This window comes from Hordeum vulgare, chromosome 3H (assembly GCF_904849725.1).
Source record: "Hordeum vulgare subsp. vulgare chromosome 3H, MorexV3_pseudomolecules_assembly, whole genome shotgun sequence".
Classification (NCBI taxonomy): Eukaryota; Viridiplantae; Streptophyta; class Magnoliopsida; order Poales; family Poaceae; genus Hordeum; species Hordeum vulgare.
In genome coordinates, this window is record NC_058520.1 from 392,365,469 (window position 1) to 392,373,318 (window position 7,850).

The following is a 7,850-nucleotide window of genomic DNA, read 5'->3' on the forward strand; positions in this document are numbered from 1 at the left end:
TCGTGAACCGAAGACCGTGTAGCCTCCACCTCAGACGGATCCACCCTAGAAGTCCTGTGCTCAGGTGAATCAGCTTGGGGTGGTGGCGGAGACCGTGTAGCCGCCACCTCAGAAGGCGTGGCAGCCACCACCCTACCTCTCCCGCGGCCACGTGTACCTTTAGTACAACATAAATACCAACATGAGTAATAAAATGTATATAAATACCAATATCTATACAACATGAGTACAACATAAATACCAACTTGAATACAACGTGTACCTTTAGTACCTCTCGGCTTCGCGGGGGGTCGACCTCCTCTCACGGGGGGCGCTCCTTGCAGAGTAGAGAGCAACGCTCTCCGAAGAGGCGAGGCAGGAATGGAAGTACCCATCCCATCACCCGCCGACGAAGGAGTCGCGGAGTGCTTTCGACCCTTTCCCACCATCTTTCAACACCTCTCATAACAAAGAATAAATGAAATTAGTACAACATAAATATCAACACGAGTAATAAAATGAATATAATTTAAGTGTATCATCGTCATAAATACCAACATGACTAACAAAAATTGAATACCTAACATGAACTCAAAATTTATATATAGTATAATAGTTGAATACCTGACATGAACTAATAACAATCGTGCTCGTCTATATATGCTTCGGGGTCAATAAATGCATCATGATCATCACTATCATTAATAAATGCATCATCATCATCACTATCACGAAGAACATGTGGAAGGCCACCATTATGTAATCGGTCAAGAAGTGACAGGTCATCCGCAGCAGTAACCTCTTCTTCTTCCAGCTCTTCCTGTTTGGGCTCAGGGGTTAAGACGGATTCACTGTCGCTGTCTACTTCAATGTTCTGGGGTGAAGTAGAGCGGTTCTTGAAACGTTTCTTGGACATACGTGTTTCTTGGAAGAATTCTCCTTCATATGTGTTTGGGTTAATGTGAGGTTCGTAATCCTCTTCATTGAGGGTAGGTGGTCTAAAATGTGGTGGCACTTCATAAACGACATCCCAACCTTTCAGATTTGGATCAGTTTGGCAGGCCCACGGTTGATAGAAAACTTGTGTCGCCTATTGAGCCGTAATATAGACATCGTGAACATCTAAGTGGGTGTTTTGGTTGATTTCGACTAGTCCTATATGTTCATGAGTCCTTCTTGTCTCCCTCGGCTCAAACCAATAACATTTGAAGACTACGACGATCGATGGGTTTTCACCATAGAATTGAAGTTCATAAATTGCTTCAACTCTTCCATAATACTTGATGTCTCCTTCGCCGATAGCAGAGACACAACAATTTGTAGTCTTTAGGTCGGACATAGATAGCTCTTTGCCAAAGGTACGAAAGTGATACCCGTTGATGTTGTATTTGTCAAATGAACGGACCTTATAGTCAAAACCATTAGCGACTTGTCTCAACTCAGCGTCCATAGACTCTGCATCAGCCTACAAGTTTAATACGAAAGAATGGATGCATTAGCCGCAAATTAGACCAAGAAATCAAATGGGCCCTTAATGGTAATTAATTACCCTTTGTTTGAACCAAGAGATGAAACTGGGATAGTCGCCTCCATGCTTTGCGAGAAGCTCATACTCTTCGACGGAATCCTTTTCGATGACCGCTCCATCCGAAAATTCGGCGACGTATCGACTATATCAAATATTCGGGAATAAGAGTAGTTCAAAGCAATTAGAAGTTGTGGAACAATAAATTACCAAGAACTTACTCGATGTACGGTCGCACTTCTGTTAGGTTGGTGAAGATATACAATGAAATGGTCCGCCATTCTTCGACATCCAACGATTTCCCTTTCGAAGCACCGGATGGTGCGAGCTTACCTTTGAATAGGCTGAGGTTGGATTGAACTTTTTTTCGATCACCATCATTGTACCGAGGCTTCGGGTTATGCAAATGATGATTTTTGGCTTTGTAGTGTGGTGTCAGGAAGTTTGCCGCCTCCTCAGTAATGAATGCATCGGCCATCGATGCTTCAATTCTACGTTTATTTTTACACTTAGCTCGAAGCGTCTTCTGCATCCTCTCTGTTGAGTAGCACCATCGATTTTGAACGGGCCCCCGATTCTTGCCTCGGTCGGGAGATGCAAAATCGAATGTTGCATTGGATTAAAGAAGCCCGGTGTAAAGATCTTTTCTAATTTGCAGATCAACTCCGGCGCCAACTCTTCCATTTCATCTAGCACGCGAGGCGATAGTTCTTTCGCACAAAGAGAACGGAAGAAATAGCTCAGCTCTGCCAGTACTAGCCATTAATCCTCAGGGATAAAGCCACGCAACATCACCGGCATTACCCGCTCAATCCATATGTGCCAATCATGACTCTTGAGCCCAAATATTTTCAATTTCTCAAGACTCGCTCCCCTCTTCAGATTCGCAGCATACCCATCGGGGAACATCAACCGCATTTTCACCCACAATAGCATTTCCCTCATAGCTGGCCTTTCAAGATTGAACCATGCCTTTGGCTTCGCTATGCTTTGCTTTCCTTTCCGTTGTCGCAAGTTTTGCAACGGTTTATCACATAGAGCCTCCAGGTCGATTCTAGCCTTAGGATTATCTTTTGACTTCCCCTCTATGCCGAACAATGTACCAAAAATGGCCTCCGCAATATTCTTTTCAGTGTGCATCACGTCAATGTTGTGTGGGCAAAGGATGTCTTTGAAGTAAGGTAGATCCCATAAGCATGACTTGTGAGTCCAGGCGTGTTCCATATTATACCCTTTGAAGTATCCTGGACGCAAAGGATCAGGCTCGAGAGCGTTTAACTGATCAAGGGTCTGTTTGGCCTGTCAACGCAGCTGGTGCAGTGTTTTTGACAACTCTACCTTTGATGAAATTCTTCTTGTCTTTTCTGAACTTATGGTCAGGATCTAGGAATTGTCTATGCATGTCGAAGCAAGAATACTTGCGACCAGCCTACAGGCAATGGAACTAAAGAGCTGCCTTGCATGTGGTGCACGGGAACCTTCCATGCACACACCAGCCAGTGAATAGCGCAAACGCCGGATAATCATGCGTCGAGTACATGTACCACACATGCATTTTGAAATTTGTTTTGGTAGCCGCGTCGTAGGTCTTGATCCCATTATCCTAGGCTTCTAGCACCTCATCCTTAAGCGGCTGCATGTACACATTCATATTCTTCCCCAGATAGTTGGGCCCTGGAATTATCAACGTCAGGAAAATGTTCTTTCTTTTCATAATCTCTCTAGGTGGCAAATTTAGTGGAATGACAAATAAAGGCCAACAACTGTATTGTGCTGTCGTCATACCATACACATTGAACCCATCCATGCTGATGGCAACTCTAGGTTGCCTTGGATCTTCCGATTTATCCTTATGTAATGCATCGAAGTGCCTCCACGCAAAACCATCTGAAGTGTGTACCAGCATCTTGTTCCCATCCGCATCTAGTTCGGTTCTTTTGCCCAATTTGTGCCATGTCATCTGTCTGGCCGTCTCTTCGACCATGAAAAGATGTTTAAGTCTTGGTACGATTGGCAGATACCGAAGAACACTAATGGGGATTTTGGTCTGATTCTTCTCACCCATGTCGTTGTCTACCACAATATACCTGGAAGAATTGCAAATGGGGCAATAGTTCAAGGCCGCATACTCAAGCCTAAATAAGGCACATCCATTCTCACATGCATGTATCTTCTCATAGGGCATCTTAAGTACACGGAGGATTTTCTCTGACTGGTACAGGTTTGCAGGCAGTACATGGCCTTTGGGTAGAAAGCGTCCAAATATCGTCATCATCGCGTCGTAGCATTCTTTGCCTAGGTTGAATTGAGACTTCAGAGCCATTACTTGCGCGATGGCATCCAGCTGACAAAGCTCAGTCTGCTCGTGGAGAGAACGTTTTGAAGACTCCAACATTTCATAGAAGGCCTTTGCAGATTCCTCCATCTCATCGTCCGAATCCCAAGCATCATCAAAGTCTTGCACAATGTCTTCAATCCCGGTACCATGCTCGTTGGTGCGACGACGAATCACGTCAGCTCTGGCACGTTGGTTAGACTCACCATGAAAAGTCCACACCGTATAATTAGGCGTAAAACCCCACTTCTGCAGGTGTTTACCCATTTCAAACTATGTCTGCTTTTTCCATTTGTCGCAGTTGGGACAGGGGCACCATGTTTTTTGCTGGCCATTTGCAAATGCGGCTCTCACAAACCCCCTGGTTTTTGTTAACCATTCATGGGTCATGTCTTTCTGACTAGGGTGACCAGTGTACATCCAAGCACGATCACTCATGTTGCCTAGCTACCTATGGGGGCACAAGAAATAAATATATTATTCATCATCTATATTCATACGCTAATCAAGTTTGTCAGTTTTATTACGTCCATGCAACCTTCACGCTAGTAGGTAAAGATAGGTCCTAATCCCACCCGAGTATGTGTAGATTGGGTTCGTTTTCCCATGCTCTGCTCCAGATGCGACGCAGAATTTCGGCAGCACCTCCCCGCTGTTCTCCTGATACACGTCTCGGCAATGAGCAGAGAGGATGTGTACCTGGAGAACAACAGGGGAGGCACTGACGAAATTCTGCATCGGATCCGGAGCATAGCATACGGGAAAACATACCCAATCTACACATACTCGGGTTGTCCATGGATAATGTTGGACAATTCGAAAGGATGGCGGTTATAAATATGCAAAGAAATGCATATTTATAGATGTCGCCCTTTCGAACGGGAGACGCATATTGGTCACGCATACTCATGATTGAAGAAACCTATAGCTAGCAAGTTTCATCGACACGAAGACCGGGACAGAGCAAATTAAGGGGGTAGGAGGAGAAGTCATTTGTGCTCACCAACAAACGCAAGGACAGAGCTCGTCCAACGCACGTGGAGGTCGTCGAACAACTGCACATTGAAATTCACACGATCAACACAAATATGATGTTTTTATAATTAACATAATCGGAAAATATGTGACCTAACTCATAATTTACAAAACTATGACCCCGTGGGCCTCTAGAAGGCCGAAAAGCACCTTCTCGTTCAACAGAAGGCAGAAGAGGTGTCGGGGGTCGAGGCTTAGTGGTGTCGGGAGTTAGTGTCGTCGGGGGTCGAGGGTCACTAGCGTCGGGGGTTGGGGTCTTTTCGATCAACAAGAGGCCAAAGAGGTGTCGGGGGCCCGGGGTTGGGGGTTAGTGGCATCGGGGGTCGGGGGTAGGGGGTCGGGGGTCAAGGGTAAGTGGCGTCGGGGGTTGGGGCTCGAGGGTCAGTGGTGTCAGGCGTCGGGGGTCGGGCGTCGGGGGTCGGGAGACGGGGGTCGGGGGTCGGGGGTCAGTGGTGTCAGGCGTCGGGAGTTGGGGGTCGGGGGTAAGTGGTGTCGGTCGTCGGGGGTCGGGGGTCGGGAGTCGGTTGTGAGTGGCGTCAGGGGTCGGGGGTCGAGGGTCGGGGGTTGGTGGCGTTGGGCGTCGAGGGTTGGTGGCGTCGCACGTCGGGGGTCGGGAGTCGGGTGTCGGGGGTCAGTGGTGTCGGGTGTCGGGGGTCGGGAGACGGGTGTCAGTGGCGTCGGGGGTCGGGGGTCGGGGGTTGGTGGCGTCGGGGCTCGGGGGTTGGTGGCGTCGGGCGTCGGGGGTCGTGGGCAGGGTGTCGGGGGTCGGGGTCCTTTTCTTTCTTCTTCTCCTCTCTCCTCTTTTTCTTCTTCTTCTTGTATATCCCTTGTGACCTCACTCGGCCTCCATAACTCTAACTTTCTATTAACCCCCGTTACTAGAAATGGAAACTATCTAGAATCTAGTGTTTTTTTTTAGAATTTTTTTTCCTCCTTGAAAGAAGAGACCACCATTGCAAAAGCAAAAGAAGCAACTGATGCATATATCTCAGGATAACTTTCATTTCTTATATGTGCCACCGGAATTTTCTATTTTCCAAATGTTGCGTCCATGACAAGGTGGGGCCGGGCCCACCTGTCATCGACACAGCGAGTGGCATGTATGTATCCTGTTGCAGCAGATTACTAAATTTATGGACAACACATCATCTTGAATTAATCACTTTTGCTTTGATATGATTTAATTAAGGTTGCTGGGAAGAAAGAAAAAGGCCTAGCTAGGAGACTGAATCATCTCCTGTTCTGATCAAAAAATGTACATCAACTTGTGGAAGAACCATAAACTGCAAAACAAAACGAAGAGGCTCTAGGGCCTGTGACGGCGCAAAATTGGCACTAGGTCTTGTTCCAATTTATGTGTTGGCTACACCTCAGATCCAAATGGACTCCCATGGTTCATGGATTCATCGTCGAAAGCTATCTAGAGTCAGGTACAAGGAAACTTCAAAGATGCGCTGAAATGAAAAAAAGAAAAAAATGAACTCGCCAGGGAAGTTGTCGCGGGAGGGGTGTGGTCGCGGGGAGGGGGTGGCCGCAGGGAGGGGTGTGGCCGCCGGAGGGGTGTGGCCACGGGGAGGGGGTGGCCGCAGGGAGGGGTCGCCGGGAGGTGTGTGCCCGCGGGGAGGGGGTGGGCGCAGGGAGGGGTCGTCGCAGGGAGGGGTGTGCCCGCGGGGAGGGGTGGCCGCGGGGAGGGAGCGCCGCGGGGAGGGGGTCGCCGGTGGGAGCGAGGCGGTGCAGCGGCGGGGGCGAGTGATAGTGAGCGCGAGGGGGAGAGAGAGAGAGTACTGTGGGGGGGCAGAGAGACAGTGAGCGCGAGGGGGAGAAGACGGCCGTTACACGGTCGACCCCTTTGCCGTCCGCCCCCCCTACGGCAAAGGCCCCCACGGCAGACGGCAAAGTCCAACACACGGAAATCTTCACATCCGTCGGACACGACAGGCATGGGACCCACCCGTGCTCTTTGTCGTCTGCCTTTGGTTCCTTTGCCGTCCGCTGGCACACGACAAAGGGCCGACACATGGAAAATTGTATTTTTGCCATCAGTCACCATTTGCCGTCCGCCTTGTGTCAACTGAGGGCAAAGAGGTTCTTTTCCATCAGCCAGCAGACGGCAAAGACATGGCTGGCGGCAAAGAACTGGATTCCAGTAGTGAAAGTCGGAGAATATAGCCATCATACATCTTTGAAAGGTGGAAGGTGCATTACATAAGCGAAAACGCATACGTATATAAGCAAAGGTACCGAAAGGGCAGGTAAAAGTGGTTTTCTCCTGATCAGATTGTGCAACTGGTATTTCGGAGAAACCAGAATAACTGTCTAGAAAGCAGAATTGTGTGTGTTTAGATAGTCTTTCTAGCATTTGGTCGATAAAAGGCAAAGGGTAATGATCTTTCCTAGTGGCTTTATTCAATTTCCTAAAATCGATCACCATCCTATAGCGAGTAATAATCCTCTATGGGATCAATTCATCCTTATCATTAGGGACAACGGTAATGCCTCCCTTCTTAGGGACGCAATGCACCGGACTCACCCAATCACTATGAGCAACATGATAGATAATACCTGCTTCCAGGAGCTTTAGTATTTATTTTCTTACTACCTCTTTCATCTTAGGATTCAATCTCCTTTGATGATCAGCAACTGGTTTGGAATCAGGATCAGTTTTGATCTTGTCCTGGCATAAAGTGCGACTAATTCCCTTAAGATCATCAAGAGTATATTCAATAGCAGCACGGTGCTTCCTCGGAGTTTTTTGTAACTTCTTTTCTTCATGCTCTGAGAGGCTAGCACTAATTATAACAGGATATATCTCTTTTTCATCAAGATAAGCATACTTAAGAGTATCAGACAACTGTTTAAGCTCGAACACAGGATCACCCTTTGGTGGGGGTGGATCCCCAAGCAGTTCAACAGGCAAGTTATTCTTAAGAATAGGATATTGTTCTAAGACAACTCTATCTATCTCATCCCTTTCAT